Source organism: Oncorhynchus nerka, linkage group LG10 (assembly GCF_034236695.1).
Source record: "Oncorhynchus nerka isolate Pitt River linkage group LG10, Oner_Uvic_2.0, whole genome shotgun sequence".
NCBI classification, from domain to species: Eukaryota; Metazoa; Chordata; class Actinopteri; order Salmoniformes; family Salmonidae; genus Oncorhynchus; species Oncorhynchus nerka.
In genome coordinates, this window is record NC_088405.1 from 54,170,407 (window position 1) to 54,197,224 (window position 26,818).

A 26,818-nucleotide genomic window follows, 5' to 3' on the forward strand; every position below is an offset into this window, starting at 1 on the left:
ATTTCTGGCTCTCACAGACCTGTAACTTCTTCTTTAAGAGGCTCCTCTGTCCTCCACTCGTTACCTGTATGAATGGCACCTGTTTGAACTTGTTATCAGTATAAAAGACACCTGTACACAACTTCAAACAGTCACACTCCAAACTCCACTATGGCCAAGACCAAAGAGCTGTCAAAGGACACCAGAAACAAAATTGTAGACCTGCACCAGGCTGGGAAGACTGAATCTGCAATAGGTAAGCAGCTTGGTTTGAAGAAATCAACTGTGGGAGCAATTATTAGGAAATGGAAGACATACAAGACCACTGATAATCTCCCTCGATCTGGGGCTCCACGCAAGATCTCACTCCGTGGGGTCAAAATTATCATAAGAACGGTGAGCAAAAATCCCAGAACCACACGGGGGGGACCTAGTGAATGACCTGCAGAGAGCTGGGACCAAAGTAACAAAGCCTACCATCAGTAACACACTACGCCACCAGGGACTCAAATCCTGCAGTGCCAGACATGTCCCCCTGCTTAAGCCAGTACATGTCCAGGCCCATCTGAAGTTTGCTAGAGTGCATTTGGATGATCCAGAAGAAGATTGGGAGAATGTCATATGGTCAGATGAAACCAAAATATAACTTTTTGGTAAAAACTCAAATCGTCGTGTTTGGAGGACAAAGAATGCTGACTTGAATCCAAAGAACACCATACCTACTATGAAGCATGGGGGTGGAAACATCATGCTTTGGGGCTGTTTTTCTGCAAAGGGACCAGGACGACTGATCCGTGTAAAGGAAAGAATGAATGGGGCCATGTATCGTGACATTTTGAGTGAAAACCATTGAAGATGAAACGTGGCTGGGTCTTTCAGCATGACAATGATCCCAAACACACCGCCCGGGCAATGAAGGAGTGGCTTCGTAAGAAGCATTTCAAGGTCCTGGAGTGGCCTAGCCAGTCTCTAGATCTTAACCCCATAGAAAATCTTTGGAGGGAGTTTAAAGTCCGTGTTGCCCAGCAACAGCCCCAAAACATCACTGCTCTAGAGGAGATCTGCATGGAGGAATGGGCCAAAATACCAGCAACAGTGTGTGAAAACCTTGTGAAGACTTACAGAAAACGTTTGACCTCTGCCGTTGCCAACAAAGGGTATATAACAAAGTATTGAGATAAACTTTTGTTATTGACCAAATACTTATTTTCCACCATAATTTGCAAATAAATCCATAAAAATCCTACAATGTGATTTTCTGGATTTTTTTTCTCATTTTGTCTGTCATAGTTGAGTGTACCTATGATGAATATTACTGGCCTCTCTCATCTTTTTAAGTGGGAGAACTTGCACAATTGGTGGCTGACTAAATACTTTTTTGCCCCACTGTAAATACTATGCATGCCAGTCTGTTTTGGCTAAGAGTTGAGGAGCGACTGACTGCATCACTTCTTCTTTTTGTAAGGAACATTAATGTGTTGAAAATCCCAAATTGTTTGCATAGTCAACTTAGACACAACTCTGACACACACACTTACCCCACCAGACATGCCACAAGGGATTTTTTCACATCCCCAAATCTAGAACAAATTCAAGAAAGCATACAATACTATATAGAGCCATTACCGCATGGAACTCCGTTTCATCTCATATTGCTCAATTGAACAGCAAGCCCGGTTTCAAAAACCAGATAAAGCAACGCCTCTCCCCTATTTGTCCTATTCAGTTTGTGTGTATATATTGATATGCAGGCTACATGTGCCTATTTTATCGATGTAGTTCTGTCCTTGAGCTGTTCATGTTCTGTATTATGTAATGTTTCGTGTTTTGTGTGGACCCCAGGATTTAAATTTACTATGTTACGTCTTGTCTATGAGACCAGGCTGACAAGGCAGCCTCCAGAAACATACAATCTATTTTCCATTAAATATACTGAACATAGATACGTAACATGTAAAGTGTTGGTTGCATGAGCTGAAATAAAAGTTTCCAGAAATAGTTCATTTGCACAAAAAGCTTATTTCTCAAAAAATGTGGGCACATATTTGTTTACATCCCTGTTAGTGAGCATTTAAGATAATTCCATCCACATGATAGATGTGGTATATCAAGAAGCTGATTAAACAGCATGATCATTACACAGGTGCACCTTGTGCTGGGGACAAAAGATCACTCTAAAATGTGCAGTTTTGTCACACAACACAATGCCACGGATGTCTCAAGTTTTGAAGGAACGTGCAATGGGCATGCTGACTGCAGGAATGTCCAACAGGGCTGTTGCCAGATAATTCAATTTTCATTTCTCTACCATGTCGCCTCCAACTTTGTTTTAGAGAATTTGGCAGTAGTCCAACCAGTCTCACAACCACAGACCACGTGTAACCACACCAGCCCAGTGGGTGGACCTCGCTCCCATGTGGGTGGGCATATGCTTTACACAGCCTAATTCATTTATTTCAATTGACTGATTTCCTTATATGAACTGTAACTCAGTAAAATCTTTGAATTATGTTGCGTTTATACTTTTGTTCAGTATAGTTTTCATTTAAACTGGTACCTGGCTCACTCCCGGGAGACAGCCCGGTTCCAAAACGAATGCGATCCATTTTCGCCGGTGCAGGAGTCGTCTACCGGGGCCAGATTAATCGAATCCCCTCATTTGTTATGCTGGAGGCGGACCTTAGTGAGATCCATGAGTGGATTTGAGGGTTTAAGAAGAAAAATAAGGACGTATCCCGTAGTTGCAGGTAGGAATTTCGCCATTTAATAGCTGAGTGTATTTTATATGTAAGCAGTTGAATATAACATAAAACGCAACCCAAAGTTGCCAATTATGGTTAACTAACGTTAGCTAGAGAAGTAAGTAGCTTCAGATGAAGCTCGCTAGCTAGCCATGTTGACTGGTAGCCATGCTGTATGGTTTGGGTTGTCTTTCTTTCAAATTATCTCTCCCGGCGACTTGGTATAAATTGATACTGCGTAACAGGTTTAAACAAACCACGATATATAGCTAGCTAGGTTAAAATACGTTCCACATGTCTTTATTATTGCCCTGATGTAAACAGTTCACCTGTTGTTTACGAAGTAACGTTATGTGGTGAATCCATTTGATTTGAACGTTAGCAAGCTTTTCACTTGCTTGACCATGAATGTTTGTAATACATATTTGTTGTAACTAGCTAATGCTAGCTAAGCAGCCTGTAGCTATAACGTTAGCTAGCTAACGCTCAGCTTTTCAGAGCAGTGGTGGGCTTGATAGGTAATTAAACAAGCAAACGTTAGTCTGCTAAATTTCCAAAGTTTACAATAAATGTCCTACATGCATGGCTATCCGGACTATCCTGTGTATACAGGGCTCAGCTGTGAAAGAGACCTTCGTCTCAACATAACTCCCTGTTAAAATAAAGGTGACATTTAAACAATCATGGGTTCCTTTGCGGCTAAGGTAATGGGCTAAGAGTTAACATTGGACTGACTGTACAGCAGCTAGCTCGTTAATGTTATCTGTTTGGTTCGCTAGTATAAACGCCAGTGAAGCATAGCATGGAGAATGATGAGATTTACCCAGTCACGAAGACGCGTGATATTTGAGAAACAAGCTGTGGATAAGAATATGAAATTGAAACTAGGATATCGAGTGGGCGCTGTCCCTTAATTTCTCCAGTTTCAGATGACAGTCTAGCTAGACACCTCGCTGCTCCTCGTCTCTGGAATTGACTGACACATTTAGCGAATGATCTTGAACATCTGAAATGTGGCCCACTCAATTGCTATGCACAGTTTGTACAGCATCCGTCAGAAGGCCTTCTAATGTTAATGATTTGTTTGTAATTTAATGTTTGTCTAGGTGGTGCATCTAGGAAGTGGATGTATTTACTGAAATAGGTGGTGTCATGGGGTTTCAAATCAAAATCCAATTTTTATTGGTCACATAAAAATGACACTCATAGGACTCCATGTTACACAGATGTTATTTCGGGTGTAGCGAAATGCTTGAATTCCTAGCTCCAACAGTGTAGTAGTATTTAACAATACACACACCTCAAAGTAAAATAATGGAATTAAGAAATGTCTAAATATTAGGAGGAGCAATTTTGAATAGATTATATACATATGAAATGAGAAACTGTATGTAAACATTGTTAAAGTGACCAGAGGTTACATGTTTATGTACATAGGGTTGCGTAACCGGGTGGTAACTGGCTAGTGACAGTAACTAAGTTCAGGGCAGGGTACTGGGTGGAGGCTGGCTAGTGATGGCTGTTTAACAGTCTGATGGCCTGGAGATAGAAACTGTTTTTAGTCTCTCAGTCCTAGCTTTGATGCGCATGTACTAGAGGTCGACCGATTATGATTTTTCAATTCCGATACCGATTATTGGAGGACAAAAAATGCCAATGCCGATTAATGGTCCGATTTTTCAAATTTATTTGTAATAATGACAATTACAATACAGAATGAACACTTATTTTAACTTAATATAATACATCAATAAAATCAATTTATCCTCAAATAAATAATGAAACGAGTTCAATTTGCTTTAAATAATGCAAAAACAAAGTGTTGGAGTAGACGGTAAATATATGTGCCATGTAAGAAAGCTTACGTTAAAGTTCCTTGCTCAGAACATGAGAACATATGGTGGTTCCTTTTAACCTGAGTCTTCAATATTCCCAGGTAAGAAGTTTTAGGTTGTAGTTATTATAGTAATTATAGGTTCATTTCTCTCTATACCATTTGTATTTAATATACCTTTGACTATTGGATGTTCTTATAGGCACTTTAGTATTGCCAGTGTAACAGTATAGCTTCTGTACCTCTCCTCGCTCCTCCCTGGGCTCGAACCAGGAACACAAAGACAACAGCCACCCTCGAAGAAGCGTTACCCATGCAGAGCAAGGGGGATAAATACTCCAAGTCTCAGAGCGAGTGACGTTTGAAACGCTATTGGCGCATACCCCGCTAACTAGCTAGCCATTTCACATCGGTTACACAAGCCTAATCTCGGGAGTTGATAGGCTTGAAGGCAAACAGCAGGGCTGCTGGCAAAATGCACGAAAGTGCTGTTTGAATGAATGCTTATGAGCCTGCTGGTGCCTACCATTGCTCAGTCAGACTGCTCTATCAAATCATAGACTTAATTATAACATAATAACACACAAAAATGCGAGCCTTAGGTCATTAATATGGTCGAATCCGGAAACTATCATCTCGAAAACGAGACTTTTATTCTTTCAGTGAAATACAGAACCGTTCCTTGTTTTATCTAACCGGTGGCATCCATCAGTCTAAATATTCCTGTTACATTGCACAACCTTCAATGTTATGTCATAATTACGTAAAATTATGGCAAATTAGTTCGCAATGAGCCAGGCGGCCCAAACTGTTGCATATACCCTGACTCTGCGTGCAATGAACGCAAGAGAAGTGACACAATTTCACCTGGTTAATATTGCCTGCAAACCTGGATTTCTTTTAGTTAAATATGCAGGTTTAAAAATATATACTTCTGTGTATTGATTTTAAGGAAGGCATTGGTGTTTATGGTTAGGTACACGTTGGAGCAATGACAGCCCTTTTTCGCGAATGCGCACTGCATCGATTATATGCAACGCAGGACACGCTAGATAAACTCGTAATATCATCAACCATGTGTAGTTATAACTAGTGATTATGATTGATACATTTTAATGCTAGCTAGCAACTTACCTTGGCTTCTTACTGCATTCGCGTAACAGGCAGGCTCCTCGTGAGGCAGGTGGCGTTGGACTAGTTAACTATACGGTTGCAAGATTGAATCCCTGATCTGACAAGGTAAAAATCTGTCGTTCTGCCCCTGAACAAGGCACTTAACCCACCGTTCCTAGGCTGTCATTGAAAATAAGAATGTGTTCTTAACTGACTTGCCCAGTTAAATAAAGATGAAATAAAGGTGTAAAAAAAAACATCAGATTATGAAAACTTGAAATCGGCCCTAATTAATCGGCCATTCCGATTAATCGGTCGACCTCTAACATGTACTGACCTTGCCTTCTGGATGATAGTGGGGTGAACAGGCTGTGGTTTGGGTGGTTGATGTCTTTGATGATCTTTTTGGCCTTCCTGTGACATCGTGTGCTGTAGGTGTCCTAGAGGGCAGGCAGTGTGCCCCCGGTGATTCGTCGGGCAGACCGCACCACCCTCTGGAGATTCCTGCGGTTGCGGGCGGTGCAGGTGCCGTACCAGACAGTGATACAGCCAAACAGGATGCTCTTAATGGTGCATCTGTCAAAGTTTGTGAGGGTCTTAGGGGCCAAGCCAAATTTATTCAGCCTCCTGAGGTTGAAGAGACGTGTGGGTGGACCATTTGATCGTCAGTGTGTACACCAAGGAACTTGAAGGGTTTTACCTTCTCCATTGCAGTCCCGTCGATTGGGATGAGGGTGTGCTCCCGTTGCTGTCTCCTACAGTCCATGATCAGCTCCTAAATGTTGTTGATAGAGAGATTATTTTCCTGGCACCACTCTGCCAGGGTTCTCACCTCCTCCCTGTAGGCTATCTCATCAATGTTGGTAATCAGGCCTACTACTGTAGTCGCCTGCGAACTTGATGATTGAGTTGGAGGCGTGCATGGCCACGCAGTCATGGGTGAACAGGGAGTACAGGAGAGGGCTGAGCACAGACCCTTGTTGGGCACCTGTGGTGTGTATCAGCGTAGTGGAGGTGTTTCTTACCTTCACAATCTGGAGGGTGGCCCATCAGGATGTCCAGGACCCAGTTGTACAGGATGGGGTTCAGACCCAGGACCCAAGCTTAATGATGAGCTCGGCGGGCACTATGGTGTTGAAGGCTGAGCTGTCGTCAATGAACAGCATTCTTACATAGGTATTCCTCTTGTCCAGATGGGATAGGGCAGTATGCCGTGCGATGGCGATTGCATCGTCTGTGGATCTATTGGGGCCGTATGCAAATTGAAGTCAAATCAAAGTTTATTTGTCAAGTGCGCCCAATGCAACAGGTGTAGACCTTAGAGTGAAATGCTTACTTACAGGCTTTAGGTGAACTATAGGTAAGTAAAGAAATAAAACAACAGTAAAAAGACAGACTATATACAGTAGCGAGGCTACATACAGACACCGGTTAGTCAGGCTGATTGAGGTAATATGTAGATATGGTTAAAGTGACTATGCATATATGATGAACAGAGAGTAGCAGTAGCGTAAAATAGGGGTTGGTGGGTGGCGGGACACAATGCAGATAGCCTGGTTAGCCAATGTGCCGGAGCACTGGTTGGTCGGCCCAATTGAGGTAGTAGGTACGTACAAGAATGTATAGTTAAAATGACAGAGATGACTCTCTGATAAACAGAGAGTAGCAGCGGTGTAAAAAGAGGGGTTGAGGGGCACACAATGCAAATGATCTGGGAAGCCATTCGATTACCTGTTCAGGAGTGTTATGGCTTGGGGGTAAAAACTGTTGAAGCCTTTTTGTCCTAGACTTGGCACTCCAGTACCGCTTGCCTTGCGGTAGTAGAGCGAACAGTTTATGACTGGGGTGGCTGGGGTCTTTGACCATTTTTAGGGCCTTTCTCTGACACCGCCTGGTGTAGAGCTCCTGGATGGCAGGCAGCTTAGCCCCAGTGATATACTGGGCCGTACGCACTACCGTCTGTAGTGCTTTGCGGTCAGAGGCCAAGCAATTGCCGTACCAGGCAGTGATGCAACCAGTGCTCAACCATGCTCTCGATGTTGCAGCTGTATAACCTTTTGAGGATCTTTGGACCCATGACAAATGTTTTTAGTTTCCTGAGGGGGAATAGGCTTTGTCGTGCCCTCTTCACGACGGTCTTGTTGTGTTTGGACAATGAAGTTTGTTGTTGATGTGGACACCAAGGAACTTGAAGCTCTCAACCTGCTCCACTACAGCCCTGTCGATGAGAATGGGGGCGTGGTCGGTCCTCCTTTTCCTGTAGTCCACAATCATCTCCTTAATCTTGGTTACGTTGAGGGATAGGTTGTTATTCTGGCACCACCCGGCCAGGTCTCTGACCACCTCCCTATAGGCTGTCTCGTCGTTGGTGGTGATTAGGCCTACCTCTGTTGTGTCATCTGCAAACTTATTGATGGTGTTGGAGTCGTGCCTGGCCAAGCAGTCGTGGGTGAACAGGGAGTACAGGAGGGGACTGAGCACGCACCTCTGTGGAGCTCCAGTGTTGAGGATCAGCGTGGCAGATGTGTTGCTAGCTACCCTCACCACCTGGGGGCGGCCCGTCAGGAAGTCCAGGATACAGTTGCAGATGGGAGGTGTTTAGTCCCAGGATCCTTAGCTTAGTTATGAGCTTTGAGGGTACTATGTTGTTGAACGCTAAGCTGTAGTCAATAAATAGCATTCTCACCTAAGTGTTCCTTTTTGTCCAGGTGGGAAAGGGCAGTATTCAGTGCAATAGATATTGCATCATCGGTGGATCTGTTTGGGCGGTATGCAAATTGGAGTGAATCTAGGGTTTCTGGGATAATGGTGTTGATGTGAGCCATTACCAACCTTTCAAAGCACTTCATGGCTACGGAAGTGAGTGCTACAGGTCTGTAGTCATTTAGGCAGGTTGCCTTTGTGTTCTTGGGCACAGGGACTATGGTGGTCTGCTTGAAACATGTTGGTATTACAATCAGGGACATGTTGAAAATGTTAGTGAAGACACATTCCAGTTGGTCAGCACATGCCCGGAGCACACGTCCTGGTAATCCATCTGGCCCCGCAGCCTTGTGAATGTTGACCTGTTTAAAAACTTCTTGACGATACCCATCCCTGTCTCGCGGGATCATTTTCGTCAGCAACCGCTGAATAGCATAGCCAGTCAAATAGCCAGTCAAATAATATTACAAAAAAATATTAATATTCATGAAACACAAGTGCAATATTGCAAAACACAGCTTAGCCTTTTGTTAATCCACCTGTCTCAGATTTCAATTATGCTTTACAGCGAAAGCAATCCAAGCGTTTGTGTAAGTTTATCGATAGCCTAGCATAGCATTATGTACACTTAGCGTCAGAAAGCTTGGTCACGAAAATCAGAAAAGCAATCAAATGAATCATTTACATTTGATGATCTTCAGATGTTTTCACTCACGAGACTCCCAGTTACACAACAAATGTTCCTTTTACATTTACATTTAAAGATTACATTTGTTCCATAAAGATTATTTTATACCCAAAATACCAACGTTTGTTTGTTGCGTTATGTTCAGGAAAGAGCGGTCACGACAACGCAGACTAATATCCATAATATCCACAGAAACATGTCAAACGTTTTTTATAATCAATCCTCGTGTTGTTTTTAAAATATATATTAGATAATATATCAACCGAGTGTGTAGGATTTTCAATAACAGCGGGAGGAACAATGGCGGCTTTACTCTGATGCGCAAAAACTCACTCTGAGAGCCCCCACCTATCCACTTACGCAATGTGATCCTTCACGCTCATTTTTCAAAATAAAAGCCTGAAACTATGTCTAAAGACTGTTGACACCTTAGGGAAGCCATAGAAAAAGGAATCTGGTTGGTATCCCTTTAAATGGAGGATAGGCTTGCATAGGAACAGAGAGGTTTTAAAATAAGAGGCATTTCTTGATTGGATTTTTTTATGTCAGGATTGTGTCGGGGCACAGATCTGGGGAAGGCTACTAAACATTTCTGCAGCATTGAAGGTTCCGAAGGACACAGTGGCCTCCATCATTCTTAAATGGAAGAAGTTTGGAACCACCAAGACTCTTCCTAGAGCTGGCCGCCTGGCCAAACTTAGCAATCGGGGGAGAGGGGCCTTGGTCAAGGAGATGACCAAGAACCTTATGGTCTCTCTGACAGAGTTCCTCTGTGGAGATGGGATAACCTTCCAGAAGGACAACTATCTCTGCAGCACTCCACCAATCAGACCTTTGTGGTAGAGTGGCCAGACGGAAACCACTTCTCAGCGGCAGGGAGTCTAGTCAGGATCGAGGCAAAGATGAACGGAGGATAGATAGATCCAAAATGAAAACCTGCTCCAGAGTGCTCAGAATGGGACGAATGTTCACCTTCCAACAGGACAACAACCCTAAGCACACAGCCAAGACAATGCAGGAGTGGCTTTGGGACAAGTCTCTGAATGTCCTTGAGTGGTCCAGCCAGAGCCTGGACTTGAACACGATTGAACATCTCTGGAAAGACCTGAAAATAGCTGTGCATCAATGCTCCCCATGCAACCTGACAGAGCTCGATAGGATCTGCAAAGAAGAATGGGAGAAACTCCCCAAATACAGGTGTGCCAAGCTTGTAGTGTCATACCCAAGAAGACTCAAGGCTGTAATCTATGCCAAAGGTGCTTCAACAAAGTACTGAGGCAAGGGTCTGAATACTTATGTAAATGTATTTCCCTTTTTATATAAAATCTTAACCTGTTTTTGCTTTGTCATTATGGGTTATCGTGTTTAGATTGATGGGGGGGGGGGGGATTCATACATTTTAGAATAAGGCTGTAACGTAACAAAATGTGGAAAAAATCAAGGAGCCTGATAACTTTCTGAATGCACTATAAGTACCTTACTGTAAAATATTTCCATTAAAATGGGCTAAAGGGATGGTCAAAAATAACTTTTTAGCAATGCACTTTCTCAATCAAGAATTTAGCTTGGACTGTCTGGGAGTGGTCTGAGTGGGGAGGGAAAACAACTGAAAACTAGCTGTTATTGGCAGAGGCTTAGTTATTGGTCTATTAACCTCTTACCCCCCTACTTTTTTCAATTTCCGCCTGAAGACATACCCAAATCTAACTGCCTGTAGCTCTGGCCCAGAAGCAAGGATATGCATATTCTTGGTACCATTTGAAAGAAAACACTCTGAAGTTTGTGTAAATGTGAATTGAATATGACACAATATATCTGGTTTAGATAATACAATGAAAAAAGAAATGTTTTTTTAAATGGTTGTATCATCTTTAAAATGAACAAGATAAAACAAACATTCAGATAGGATTATGGGGGCAATTTCAGTGAAAAATATAAGAGGGCAACAGTACTTGTGCAAAGTTTCAATGATAACTTCCAAAAATGAGTGTGCCACATGACATTTATCATGAAGTCACCCAGGTGTCCCACACAAGTAGCCCAAATGTACCCAAGTGGCCAAATTGGCAAAGGTATACATTTTGAAACAAATAACTATATACAAAATGCCCAAATGGTATTCTAACCCCCCCCCCCCCCCCACCACCAAAAAACAATGGAGAAAAAAACATGAAGAAAAAAATATATACATTTACAAAATAACATGGGTAACTATTTACACACTTTCAATATTTGGAAGACCCTCAGTCCTCTATCAAATCAAATTTATTTATATAGCCCTTCGTACATCAGCTAATATCTCAAAGTGCTGTACAGAAACCCAGCCTAAAACCCCAAACAGCAAGCAATAGAGGTGTAGAAGCACGGTGGCTAGGAAAAACTCCCTAGAAAGGCCAAAACCTAGGAAGAAACCTAGAGAGGAACCAGGCTATGTGGGGTGGCCAGTCCTCTTCTGACTGTGCTGGGTGGAGATTATAACAGAACATGGCTGAGATTTTCAAATGTTCATAGATGACCAGCAGGGTCAAATAATAATAATCACAATAGTTGTAGAGGATGCAACAGGACAGCACCTCAAGAGTAAATATTAACAGTTTAGGGTTCCATAGCCGCAGGCAGAACAGTTGAAACTGGAACAGCAGCAATGCCAGGTGGACTGGGGACAGCAAGGAGTCATCATGCCAGGTAGTCCTGACGCATGGTCCTAGGGCTCAGGTCCTCCTCCGAGAGAGAGAGAGAATTAGAGAGAGCATACTTAAATTCATACAGCACACCGGTTAAGACCGAAGAAGTACTCCAGATATAACAAACTGACCCTAGCCCCCCGACACATAAACTACTGCAGCATAAATACTGGAGGCTGAGACAGGAGGGGTCAGGAGACACTGTGGCCCTATTCGATGAGACCCCCGGACAGGGCCAAACAGGAAGGATATAACCCCACCCACTTTGCCAAAGCTCTACACAATATTGTGCTGCTGATGCCAGGTGCCATAGCAGTCTCTTTCTGCTGTAAAGTGAGTATCAACAGATATATTAAACCGATTTTTTTATATATATACACACACACACACACACACACAAATCCTACAAATGTGATTTTCTGGATTTTTTTCCTTCTCATTTTGTCTGTCATAGTTGAAGTGTACCTATGATAAATTACAGGCCTCATCTTTTTAAGTGGGAGAACTTGCACAATTGGTGGCTGACTAAATACTTTTTTGCCCCTGTGTGTGTGTGTATGTATATATATATATACTTATTTTCCACCATACAGGGCTCCGGGCAGCCGAGCGGAAATGGAGGAAAACTCGCCTCCCTGCGGACCTGGCATCCTTTCACTCCCTCCTCTCTACATTTTCCTCTTCTGTCTCTGCTGCTAAAGCCACTTTCTACCACTCTAAAGTCCAAGCATCTGCCTCTAACCCTAGGAAGCTCTTTGCCACCTTCTCCTCCCTCCTGAATCCTCCTCCCCCTCCCCCCCCCTCCTCCCTCTCTGCAGATGACTTCGTCAACCATTTTGAAAAGAAGGTCGACGACATCCGATCCTCGTTTGCTAAGTCAAACGACACCGCTGGTTCTGCTCACACTGCCCTACCCTGTGCTCTGACCTCTTTCTCCCCTCTCTCTCCAGATGAAATCTCGCGTCTTGTGACGGCCGGCCGCCCAACAACCTGCCCGCTTGACCCTATTCCCTCCTCTCTTCTCCAGACCATTTCCGGAGACCTTCTCCCTTACCTCACCTCGCTCATCAACTCATCCCTGACCGCTGGCTACGTCCTTCTGTCTTCAAGAGAGCGAGAGTTGCACCCCTTCTGAAAAAACCTACACTCGATCCCTCCGATGTCAACAACTACAGACCAGTATCCCTTCTTTCTTTTCTCTCCAAAACTCTTGAACGTGCCGTCCTTGGCCAGCTCTCCCGCTATCTCTCTCAGAATGACCTTCTTGATCCAAATCAGTCAGGTTTCAAGATTAGTCATTCAACTGAGACTGCTCTTCTCTGTATCACGGAGGCCCTCCGCACTGCTAAAGCTAACTCTCTCTCCTCTGCTCTCATCCTTCTAGACCTATCGGCTGCCTTCGATACTGTGAACCATCAGATCCTCCTCTCCACCCTCTCCGAGTTGGGCATCTCCGGCGCGGCCCACGCTTGGATTGCGTCCTACCTGACAGGTCGCTCCTACCAGGTGGCGTGGCGAGAATCTGTCTCCTCACCACGCGCTCTCACCACTGGCGTCCCCCAGGGCTCTGTTCTAGGCCCTCTCCTATTCTCGCTATACACCAAGTCACTTGGCTCTGTCATAACCTCACATGGTCTCTCCTATCATTGCTATGCAGACGACACACAATTAATCTTCTCCTTTCCCCCTTCTGATGACCAGGTGGCGAATCGCATCTCTGCATGTCTGGCAGACATATCAGTGTGGATGACGGATCACCACCTCAAGCTGAACCTCGGCAAGACGGAGCTGCTCTTCCTCCCGGGGAAGGACTGCCCGTTCCATGATCTCGCCATCACGGTTGACAATTCCATTGTGTCCTCCTCCCAGAGCGCTAAGAACCTTGGTGTGATCCTGGACAACACCCTGTCGTTCTCAACTAACATCAAGGCGGTGGCCCGCTCTTGTAGGTTCATGCTCTACAACATCCGCAGAGTACGACCCTGCCTCACACAGGAAGCAGCGCAGGTCCTAATCCAGGCACTTGTCATCTCCCGTCTGGATTACTGCAACTCGCTGTTGGCTGGGCTCCCTGCCTGTGCCATTAAACCCCTACAACTCATCCAGAACGCCGCAGCCCGTCTGGTGTTCAACCTTCCCAAGTTCTCTCACGTCACCCCGCTCCTCCGCTCTCTCCACTGGCTTCCAGTTGAAGCTCGCATCCGCTACAAGACCATGGTGCTTGCCTACGGAGCTGTGAGGGGAACGGCACCTCAGTACCTCCAGGCTCTGATCAGGCCCTACACCCAAACAAGGGCACTGCGTTCATCCACCTCTGGCCTGCTCGCCTCCCTACCACTGAGGAAGTACAGTTCCCGCGCAGCCCAGTCAAAACTGTTCGCTGCTCTGGCCCCCCAATGGTGGAACAAACTCCCTCACGACGCCAGGACAGCGGAGTCAATCACCACCTTCCGGAGACACCTGAAACCCCACCTCTTTCAGGAATACCTAGGATAGGATAAAGTAATCCTTCTCACCCCCTTAAAAGATTTAGATGCACTATTGTAAAGTGGCTGTTCCACTGGATGTCTTAAGGTGAACGCACCAATTTGTAAGTCGCTCTGGATAAGAGCGTCTGCTAAATGACTTAAATGTAAATGTAATAATTTTCAAATAAATTAATTAAAAATCCTACAGTGTGATTTTTCTGGATTTTTTTCTCATTTTGTCTGTCATAGTTAAAGTGTACCTATGATGATAATTACAGGCCTCTCATCTTTTTAAGTGGGAGAACTTGCACAATTGGTGGCTGACTAAATACTTTTTTGCCCCACTGTATATATATATATATATATATGAGTACAGTGAACATAAGGTTGAATATATTATTATATACCTGCTAGATCTAATGTCTCTTTTATATTATGACATTTCAGCTAGATCTACTGTCTATATTACAACAGACCAGCTGTATCTATTGTCTCCATTTCACTTTGGCCGTTGTTGTGGGCCTGCCCTCCCCTCAACAGCCTCAAATAGGCTATTTCATGTGGGTTGGGATGGGACAGCAGACACACGCATCTCACATTTCATTACTTTACATTTGTATATATTGCTTCTAAAATGTAAAAAAATCACAAGTAATATTTTATATTATTAATTTCAAACAAGGGCATTAGCATGAGAAGAACTTATATTCCTCCACTTGGGAATCGCTAAATGAATCGTCCTACAACAAACTCTCTCACTTTTCCGATCAATTTCTTCTAAAATTGTGTGCACATCTGTATATCTAGACTTAGATTTAGCTTTCCCTGACTTAGTCGCCATACTGATTGATATATAAACAGCTGAATCTGCGCGTTTACCAAACAATGCTGTGCGTAAAATGCCTAGCTCCTTCCGGTATAAAACTTCAATAGCGAATGACTCTCTTTAAGCAGGAGTTTACTACATGGGTTGGTCTTCCAACACATAACCATTGCATATTGCCGTTTACCTCAGCTCATTGGCTATCTACCCAGCTAGATTTCACGACGATCAGTGGTCATTGGGTTAAAATACAGTCAATCAACGAAACAGTGGTCATATCATTGGTGCACACTGATGTCATTACTTGTCTTCAAATCGGTTTCTTTCAGTCAATACGTCCCGCGAAATGGCCCTTCACGTTTGGTTGTATTACACAACAAACCAGTTGATTGCAATGAAACCAAACATGACTGGAGAAGTCACGTTTTCTGTGTGTATTTACCCTCGAATGTGTTGTCAAATGGAATGAGACGGAATTCACGACACAAGCGGTTCACAAAATGTTTCGTGTTAGGCTATAAAAACGGATTTTGTCAAACGAGATCATTCATTGTGTAACAATGGGCATTGCGATTGCAAACAGATGAAGATCGTCAAAGGTAAACGAGTTATTTTAATGCAGTTTGATTTTGTTACGCCTGTGCTGGTTCAAATATATATTTTTTTATGGGGCTCTAAGCTCAGATAATCGCATCGTATTATTTTGCAGTAAATCCTTTTTTAAATCTGACAACGCAGTTGGATTAGCAAGATTCTAAGCTTTCGATACATGTGAGACACTTGTATTTTCATGAATGTTTAATATGACTATTTATTTAGAGGTCACCGTATGTTGTGGAATTTCAGCCCGCTACAGGGTTCCGTGCACAGAGAGATTAACAAAGCATGGGGATGTCACCATTGAAAGCTGACACTCCCACACATGCAAACCTTTTGATTTTAAAATATATTTTCAACCAACAACTATCAGGAGATGTGACTGATCACATTCTTCACACTTTTACAGTGTTAGTTTCATCAGCTGTTGTACAATTAGGTCCGGGACGATACCAGTATCGGGATACTCGCTAGTATCATAGGAAGGAAACAATACACAAAGCAGATTTAACTTCTTTAGGAAAACAGTCCTCATGTTGGAAACAAACATTGTTGTCCTCCAGAGTCACGTATTTGTTTTCCAAGATATAGCACACAGTATTTTACATACAGCAGGTTTTTAAAGCATCATCAAGTTTGGTCTGCTTGGTATTTTCATTTTTGTCATGGAAAAAATATTGCAATACTGGTATCGTCCTGGTCCTATACAATTTGCCACAGGTGTTGTCACCTTAGGTATATACAGTGGGGAGAACAACATGGCATAAGTATTTGATCACCTACCAACCAGTAAGAATTCCGGCTCTTACAGACCTGTTAGTTTTTCTTTAAGAAGCCCCCTGTTCTCCACTCATTACCTGTATTAACTGCACCTGTTTGAACTCGTATAAAAGACACCTGTCCACACACTCAATCAAACAGACCCCAACCTCTCCACAATGGCCAAGACCAGAGAGCTGTGTAAGGACATCAGGGATAAAATTGTAGACCTGCACAAGGATGGGATGGGCTACAGGACAATAGGCAAGCAGCTTGGTGAGAAGGCAACAACTGAAAATGGAAGAAGTTCAAGATGACGGTCAATCACCCTCGGTCTGGGGCTCCATGCAAGATCTCACCTCATGGGGCATCAATGATCATGAGGAAAGTGAGGGATCAGCCCAGAACTACACGGCAGGACCTGGTCAATGACCCGAAGAGAGCTGGGACCACAGTCTCAAAGAAAACCATTAGTTACACACTACGCCGTCATGGATTAAAATCCTGCAGCGCACGCAAGGTCCCCCTGCTCAAGCCAACGCATGTCCAGGCCCGTCTGAAGTTCACCAATGACCATCTGGATGATCCAGAGGAGGAATGTGAGAAGGTCATGTGGTCTGATGAGACAAAAATAGAGCTTTTTGGTCTAAACTCCACTCGCTGTGTTTGGAGGAAGAAGGATGAATACCATCCCAACCGTGAAGCATGAAGGTGGAAACATCATTCTTTGGGGATGCTTTTCTGCAAAGGGGACAGGACGACTGCACCGTATTGAGGGGAGGATGAACGGGGCCATGTATCGCGAGATCTTGGCCAACAACCTCCTTCGCTTCACTCAGTAAGAAGAGCATTGAAGATGGGTCGTGGCTGGGTCTTCCAGCATGACAACGACCCGAAACACACAGCCAGGGCAACTGAGGGGCTCCGTAAGAAGCATCTCAAGGTCCTGGAGTGGCCTAGCCAGTCTCCAGACCTGAACCCAATAGAAAATCTTTGGAGGGAGCTGAAAGTCCGTATTGCCCAGCGACAGCCCCGAAACCTGAAGGATCTGGAGAAGGTCTGTATGGACGAGTAGGCCAAAATCCCTGCTGCAGTGTGTGCAAACCTGGTCAAGAACTACAGGAAACAAATGATCTCTGTAATTGCAAACAAAGGTTTCTGTACCAAATATTAAGTTCTGATTTTCTGATGTATCAAATACTTATGTCATGCAATAAAATGCAAATTAATTACTTAAAAATAATACAATGTGATTTTTCTGGATTTTAGATTCCGTCTCTCACAGTTGAAGTGTACCTATGATAAAAATGACAGACCTCTACATGCTTTGTAAGTAGGAAAACCTGCAAAATCAGCAGTGTATCAAATACTTGTTCTCCCCACTGTAGGTAGCAGACTAGCAGCTGTATTAGTAGTGCTAGTTACTAGTGCTTCACTTTCTTTCACCTCTCTTCATATGTCCCACTGTCTGTGTATAGTCCTGTGGTTCTGTGGGTTGTGAACTCTACTCACACAGGCTGTGCTGCAATTATCACCCCATCTGATATCCACTGTAATCATGACCATGCTGAACAGTGGGGTGCAGGGAGGACAGATGGCAGACAACACCCCAAAATATGAGTCTGAAATATTAATAGAAAGGCCATATGCTCACGCCGCTAATACATGGAAAAAGAGAAAGCGAGGCAGAGCTGAGCTCTGTTAACCTGGCCTGGTGGAAAGTTGGTGGAGAGATGTTTGTATTCATGGTCAAGTATTTCATCCTCAAGTGTTGTATTGACGATTGACCATCTCTCTCTTATTGAAGATATTTTCGAATGAAATTAACTAGGATAGATAAAGGTGAAATAAAATAAGTCTGTTTTTATGTTTTGAAACAAATGCACTGCAGGAGCGGAGTAGCTAGCCTGTTGCTTTTTTGACTTTGAAACTAAACAGGGGAACAGGGTTTGGATTGGAGTCAGTCAGTGTTGGCAAGGGGGGTAACACTGACAACTGTTAAAGTAGAGTGTAGATTGGCCATTTCCAGTTTGCAATCTCGCTGTCCTGAGCTTTTGCTTGGAGAAGTGGGATAGGACTGAACCTGTCATTCATGTTCCAAACACTTCACAAACTTTCTTTAGGCTATTCGTATAGGCGAAACAGGTTATGTAGTCTATACTATGTATGATGATGTATTGTCGTCTTAATATCGGGTAAGCGTACCCATTAAGCCCACTTCCATCTTTGGAATAATAATAAACAAAATGCATCATATGGGCCGGATTTGTGTATTTGTTACATATCTGGAAAACTTGATTGCTGACATGCAAAACATTTTGGGACTATATTAGAGGTCGACCGATTATGATTTTTCAATGCCGATACCAATTATTGGAGGACCAAAAAAAGCTGATACCGATTAATCGGCCGATTAAAAAAATTAAACGGCTGATTTTTAAATATACACACACACACACACACACACACTGCTATACACTGCTCAAAAAATAAAGGGAACACTTAAACAACACAATGTAACTCCAAGTCAATCACACTTCTGTGACATCAAACTGTCCACTTAGGAAGCAACACTGATTGACAAATTTCACATGCTGTTGTGCAAATGGAATAGACAACAGGTGGAAATTATAGGCAATTAGCAAGACACCCCCAATAAAGGAGTGGTTCTGCAGGTGGTGACCACTGACCATTTCTCTATTCCTATGCTTCCTGGCTGACGTGGAGGAGGCCGTAGGAGGGCAACAACCCAGCAGCAGGACCGCTACCTCCGCCTTTGTGCAAGGAGGAGCACTGCCAGAGCCCTGCAAAATGACCTCCAGCAGGCCACAAATGTGCATGTGTATGCTCAAACGGTCAGAAACAGACTCCATGAGGGTGGTATGAGGGCCCGACGTCCACAGGTGGGGGTTGTGCTTACAGCCCAACACCGTGCAGGACGTTTAGCATTTGCCAGAGAACACCAAAATTGGCAAATTCGCCACTGGCGCCCTGTGCTCTTCACAGACGAAAGCAGGTTCACACTGAGCACGTGACAGAGTCTGGAGACGCCGTGGAGAACGTTCTGCTGCCTGCAACATCCTCCAGCATGACCGGTTTGGCGGTGGGTCAGTCATTGTGTGGGGTGGCATTTCTTTGGGGGGCCGCACAGCCCTCCATGTGCTCGCCAGAGTTAGCCTGACTGCCATTAGGTTCCGAGATGAGATCCTCAGACCCCTTGTGAGACCATATGCTGGTGCGGTTGGCCTTGGGTTCCTCCTAATGCATGACAATGCTAGACCTCATGAGTCAGCAGTTCCTGCAAGAGGAATGCATTGATGCTATGGACTGGCCCGCCCGATCCCCAGACCTGAATCCAATTGAGCACATCTGGGACATCATGTCTCGCTCCATCAACCAACAGACTGTGTTGCACCACAGACTGTCCAGGAGTTGGCGGATGCTTTAGTCCAGGTCTGGGAGGAGATCCCTCAGGAGACCATCCGCCACCTCATCAGGAGCATGCCCAGGCGTTGTAGGGAGGTCATACAGGCACGTGGAGGCCGCACACACTACTGAGCCTCATTTTGACTTGTTTTAAGGACATTACATCAAAGTTGGATCAGCCTGTAGTGTGGACTCCAAATCCAGACATCCATGGGTTGATAAATTTGATTTTCATTGATCATTTTTGTGTGATTTTGTTGTCAGCACATTCAACTATGTAAAGAAAAAAGTATTTAATAAGAATATTTCATTCATTCAGATCTAGGATGTGTTATTTTAGTGTTCCCTTTTTTTTGAGCAGTGTATATTTGTAATAATAACGATTACAACAATACTGAATGAACACTTATTTTAACTTAATATAATAACATCTATTTAGTCTCAAATAAATAATGAAACATGTTAAATTTGGTGTAAATAATACAAAAACATGTGCCATGTAAAAAAGCTACCATTTAAGTTCCTTGCTCAGAGCATGAGAACATATGAAAGCTGGTGTTTCCTTTTAACATGAGTCTTCAATATTCCCAGGTAAGAAGTTTTAGGTTGTAGTTATTATAGGAATTTATAGGACTATTTCTCTCTCTACCATTTGTATTTCATATACCTTTGACTAATGGATGTTCTTATAGGCACTATAGTTTTGCCAGCCTAATCTTGGGAGTTGATAGGCCTGAAGTCATAAACAGCGCAATGCTGCTATCAAATGCAGGAAAGTGCTGTTTGAATGAATGCTTATGAGCCTGCTGCTGCCTACCACGACTGTCAGACTGCTCTATCAAATATCCGATGAAGCACAGCGAAGTGCTGCTATCAAATGCAGGAAAGTGCTGTTTGAATGAATGCTTATGAGCCTGCTGCTGCCTACCACGACTGTCAGACTGCTCTATCAAATATCCGATCATAAACTTAATTATAAAATAATAAGCACACAGAAATACGAGCCTTAGGTCATAATGGTCAAATCCGGAAACTATCATTTCAAAAACAAAATGTTTATTCTTTCAGTGAAATACGGAACCGTTCCGTATTTTATCGAACGGGTGGCAACCCTAAGTCTAAATATTGCTGTAACATTGCACAACCTTCAATGTTCTGTCATAATTATGTACAATTCTGGCAAATTAATTATGGTCTTTATTCGGAAGAAATGGTCGCAATGAGCCAGGTGGCCCAAACTGCTGCATATACCCTGACTCTGCTTGCACAGAACGAACACAAGAGAAGTGACACAACTTCTCAAGAAGTGACACACAATACAATAAATTCATATTAGCAGGCAATATTAACTAAATATGCAGGGTTAAAAATATATACTTGTGTATTGATTTTAAGAAAGGCATTGATGTTTATGGTTAGGTACACAGTGCTTTTTTTGCAAATGCGCTTGTTAAGTCATCACCGGTTTGGCGAAGTAGGCTGTGATTCGATGATCAATTAACAGGCACTGCATCGGTTATATGCAACGCAGGACAAGCTAGATAAACTAGTAATATCATCAACCATGTGTAGTTAACTAGTGATTATGGTAAGATTGATTGTTTTTTTAATGCTAGCTAGCAACTTACCTTGACTCCTTGCTGCACTCGCGTAACAGTTAGTCAGCCTGTCTCCTCGTGGAGTGCAATGTTATCAGCCATAATCGGTGTCCAAATATGCCGATTTACAGATTGTTATGGAAACTTGAAACGGCACTAATTAATCGGTCAACCTCTAGACTATATCAACAATAAAGACCGTCATTAGTTTGCCAGAATTGTACATAATTATGACATAACATTGAAGGTTGTGCAATGTTACAGCAATATTTAGACTTAGGGTTGCCACCCGTTTGATAAAATACGGAACGGTTCCGTATTTCACTGAAAGAATAAACATTTTGTTTTTGAAATTATAGTTTCCGGATTTGACCATTATGACCTAAGGCTCGTGTTTGAACCAGTTTATACCATTTTTTATTCTACGCCAATTGTTTTTTAAATTATTATGTTAGTGACAGTTACAGTGCCTAAAGAAAGTATTCACAACCTTGACAATTTTGTTTTTACAGCATGAATTTAAAATTGATTTTGTGTCACTGGCATACCCACACTACCCCATAATGTCAAAGTGAAATTATGTTTTTAGAAATGTTAACAAATTAATTAAAAATGAAAAGCTGAAATATCTTGAGTCAGTAACACGGAACCCAAACCGGCTGCGCGCCTTCGTGCATACATTTATTTTGTGCCCCCACACCAAACGTGATCATGACACACAGGTTAAAATATCAAAACAAACTCTGAACCAATTATATTCATTTGGGGACAGGTCGAAAAGTATTAAACATTTATGGCAATTTAGCTAGCTAGCTTGCACTTGCTAGCTAATTTGCCCAGTTTGCTGTTGCTAGCTAATTTGTCCTGGGATATAAACATTGAGTTATTTTACCTGAAATGCACAAGGTCCTCTACTCCGCCAATTAATCTACACACAAAACGGTCAACCGAATCATTTCTAGTCATCTCTCCTCCTTCCAGGCTTTTTCTTCTCTTGACTTTATATTGCGATTGGCAAAAAAATTAGGTGCATTACCGCCACCTATCTCGTTCATCTTTCAGTCACCCACGCGGGTATAACCAATGAGGAGATGGCACGTGGGTATCTGCTTGTAAAAACCAATGAGGATATGGGAGAGGCAGGACTTGCAGTGCGATCTGCGTCACAAATAGAACTGACTTCTATTTTAGCCCTTGGCAACGCAGATGCTGGTTGGCGAGCGTGAGCATTAATTGAATCATATAGATTTCTAAATTGATTTTGCAATGCCTCGCAAAGAAAGGCAGCTATTGGTAGATGGGTGGTTAAAAAAGAAGCAGACATTGAATATCCCTTTGAGCATTATTAAGTTATTAATTACACTTTGGATGGTGTATCAATACACCCAGTAACTACAAAGATACAGGCTTTCTTCCTAACTCAATTGCCAGAGATTAAGGAAACCACTCAGGGATTTCACCCCGAGGCCAATGGTGACTTAAAAACAGTTAAGAGTTTAATAGCTGTGAGGTGAAAAATGAGGATTGATCAACATTGTAGTTACTCCACAATGCTAACCTAAAGGACAGAGTGAAATTACTGCCAAAGGTGATTCTAAAGGTGATTCTAAAGGTGATGTATTGACTCGGGTGTGAATACTTTGTGTAAATGAGATATGGCTGTTTCATTTTCAATACATTTGAAAATGTTTCTAAAAACATGATTTCACTTTGTCGTTATGGGGTATTATTTGTAGATGGATATGGATTTTTGTTCTTGATTTAAACCACTTGGAATTCATTCTGTAATGTTTAAATTGAGTTCTGTCTTTTCCTACCATATCATTATTGTTCTACGTAAGCCAAGTATGCTCCTATCAAGCCCGGTATGCGTTGAAACACATGGGGATTGTGTGTCAATGAACATCAGCATAAATGTTTTTTCTTCAGGTTTAGGTTAGGGCTGACCCCATTTAGTTTTCTAGTCAATTGTTTGGTTGATAGGCTGTTTGCCGACCGAGATTTGTTTAGTCGAGCAGTCGCAAAACATTTCCATGGTGTATAAGACACCTGTCTGATTCGCGTTTGTCTCAGTGGACTAATCCATTGGGGAGGCCGTCGGGGTGGCACAGTCCATCACTAAGTGAAATTGCATATGGTTATATTATGTAAAAAATTATGGTGCAACAACAATAAATCTAATATTTTATAACAAATTATCTTTCTCCTGTGTTGGATACCGTCGTTATCCGGGGTTCTGAAACATAATATTCTGTGTGCCGTAGAATTGGCATCTTTCCCCATGTTGGTATGTGCATAATAGGAAAATTAACCGGCATATTGGGATTGAGAACAATGCGTGGGAGTCAGCAGAGATGAGGAAACAGCCCTTGCCTTAGCCTAATTGAGAGCGAGGAAACCCCAACTTAATTAGCTCTATAATCAATAGCATAACTATTAAATGTGCCATATACAGTGCCTTCGGAAAATATTCAGATCCCTTGACATTTTCCACATTTTGTTACATTACAGCCTTATTCTAAAATTGATTAAATTGTTTTATCCACATCAACACAATACCCCATAATGACAAAGAAAAACAGGTTTTTAGAAATTTTTGCAAATTTATAAAAATGTGAACTGAAATATTACATTTACTTTAGTATTCAGACCCTTTACTCAGAACTTTGTTGAAGCACCTTTGGCAGCGATTACCGCTTTGACTCTTCTTGGGTATGACGCTACAAGCTTGGCACACCTGTATTTGGGGAATTTCTCCAATTCTTCTCTGCAGATCCTCTCAAGCTTTTTCAGGTTAGATGAGGAGCGTTGCTGCACAGCTATTTTCAGGTCTCTCAAGAGATGTCAGATCGGGTTCAATTCCGGGCTCTGGCTGTGCCACTCAAGGACATTCAGAGACCTGTCCCGAAGCCGCTTCTGCATTGTTTTGGCTGTGTGCTTAGGGTCGTTGTCCTGTTGGAAGGTGAACCTTTGCCCCAGTCTGAGCGCTCTGGAGCAGGTTTTCATCAAGGATCTCTCTACTTTGCTCCGTTCATCTTTGCCTATATCCTGACTTGTCTTGGGGACCTTCAATGCTGCATAAATGTTTTGGTACCCTTCCCCAGATATGTGCCTCAACACAATGCTGTCTCGGAGCTCTACTGACAGTTCCTTCGACCTCATGGCTTGGTGTTTGCTCTGACATGCACTGTCAACTGTGTGACCTTATATAGACCGGTGTGTCTTTCCAAGTCATGTCCAATCATTTGAATCTACCAATTTACCACTCATATCAATTTGTAGAAAAATCTCAAGGATGATCAATGGAAACAGGATGCACCTGAGCTCAACCTTCAATCTCATAGCAAAGGGTTTGAGTACTTATGTAAATAAGATATTTCTGTTTTAGATTACCATTCAGCAATCAGATTTGCCACCAATGCTCCTTATAGGACACATCACTGCACTCTATACTCAATTGTAAACTGGTCATCTCTGTAAACCTGTCGCAAGACCCACTGGTTGATGCTTATTTATAAAAACCCTCTTAGGCCTCACTCCCAGTGTTGTCTTATATTTATTATTTATTTATTTTTACTCCCAGCCCCTGTCCCCTCAGGAGGCCTTTTAGTAGGCCGTCATTGAATATAAGAATTTGTTCTTAACTGACTTGCCTAGTTAAATAAAATAAATATAAATAAAGGCTTTATAATTGTTTTTATGAGAACAGACTGCTATTACTTATGTATTTAGTGTTGTTTACACTGTTCCAAACAGACAGAAAAATGTAATCTAACAGCACCTGTTTGTTATACATAATATGCACGCAGCTCTCGCTCCTATAGCCTCCCTTTCTCTTGATCTCCTTATCATGATTATCATTATAATAATAAGTGATGTCGTTATTATTAGTAGGCTTTGTATAGTATCCTTGGTATAACTACCATCGAGCTGTAAGCCTAAGAGCGTGTCCTGTTTAGTCTTAATTCCGTAATTTATTTAGGCCTATATTTTATTATATAGGCTACTGTGTTAATAAGTTGTTCATTCATGCCATCACACAGCATACGAGACATTCATGCTTTGAAATGCAATCGAGCATTTTAGTTCTATAATTAAATAACAAAAGGAGCTTCAAATAGTTATCTAAGCAATAAATAATGCATGCAAATGTTTTTAGTCTGCTGTTATAAAGGCTTTCTATCTCTTGTTTTTGTTAGAACAGACTACCTGGTACAGTTGTGTTTACACTGTTCAAAATGGTCAGAAATGTTTTATTAACGGCAACTGTTGGGCACACATAATACTCAGGAAATGCTTGCTCCTACAGTATACCCTCCTTTTTATTTTATTTATTTTTATTTACCCCTTTTTCTCCCCAATTTCGTGGAATCCAATTGTTTAGTAGCTACTATCTTGTCTCATCGCTACAATGCCCGTACGGGCTTGGGAGAGACAAAGGTTGAAAGTCATGCGTCCTCCAATACACAACCCGCCACCAGAGACTCTGGGTTCGCGCCAAGGCTCTGTCGTAACCGGCCGCGACTGGGAGGTCCGTGGGGCGATGCACAATTGGCCTAGCGTCGTCCGGGTTAGGCCGGTAGGGAAATCCTTGTCTCATCGCGCACCAGCGACTCCTGTGGCGGGCCGGGCGCAGTGCGCGCGGTGTTTCCTCCGACACATTGGTGGGCTTGGGAGAGACAAAGGTTGAAAGTCATGCGTCCTCCAATACACAACCCAGCACTGCTTCTTAACACATCGCGCATCCAACCCGGAAGCCAGCCGCACCAATGTGTCGGAGGAAACACCGCGCGCACTGCGCCCGGCAGTCTCCTGGAGGGGAAGGAGTCTTTCCAAGAAATGGCCATATCACAGTCTGCCGATATGGACAGCCCCATCAAGAGGATACTCCTGGATGATGTATTTTGGGAGAGAGTGTTAAGCAGTCTGAAACTCCTGAAACCTATAGGAGTAGCCATTGCACTGATTTGAGGGAGACAATGCCATCCTGTCTGATGTTCAGACTCTGCTTGCAGATGTAAGAGATCTGTACTGCCCTGCCCACTTCACTGTTGCTCCAAGCAGAGGAAACTGCAGTTCTGAAATGCATCAAAAAAGGCCTGAAGCCCATACACGCTGCAGCGTACATATTGGAGCCCAATATGGCCTGGATGAGGGCAAGGTTCTTGGCAGTCTGGCGAAGTGCACTTCCAAGCAAGGGCTTTGGGGTGGAGATGCAATATGGCAGTCGTGCCAACATATCTCATCAGCCACCTGGTGGAAGGGACATTGTGGATCTGAGGCTCTTTCCCTTGTGGCTTCCATCATCTGCCAAATACCACCAACATCAGCCGCTTCAGCGCGCAACTGGTCGTTGTTTGGGAACACACACACCAAAGCATGCAACAGGCTGATATAAGAGTTGC

The 26,818-nt window shown here is 43.0% G+C and overlaps 1 protein-coding gene across 2 annotated transcripts in view; it reads left to right on the forward strand.

The window, feature by feature from the left end:
• The first annotated feature begins 2,596 nt into the window (after positions 1-2,596).
• LOC115135609 (kelch-like protein 13) overlaps positions 2,597-26,818 on the forward strand; it is a 91,742-nt gene continuing 67,520 nt past the window's right edge. Inside the window, exon 1 of one of the 2 annotated variants that reach the window (XM_029670499.2) lies at positions 2,597-2,726. The gene's annotated coding sequence lies outside the window, so the exon portion shown is untranslated. The remainder of the gene's footprint in view (positions 2,727-26,818) is intronic. The other variant, XM_029670498.2, reaches the window with a different exon arrangement.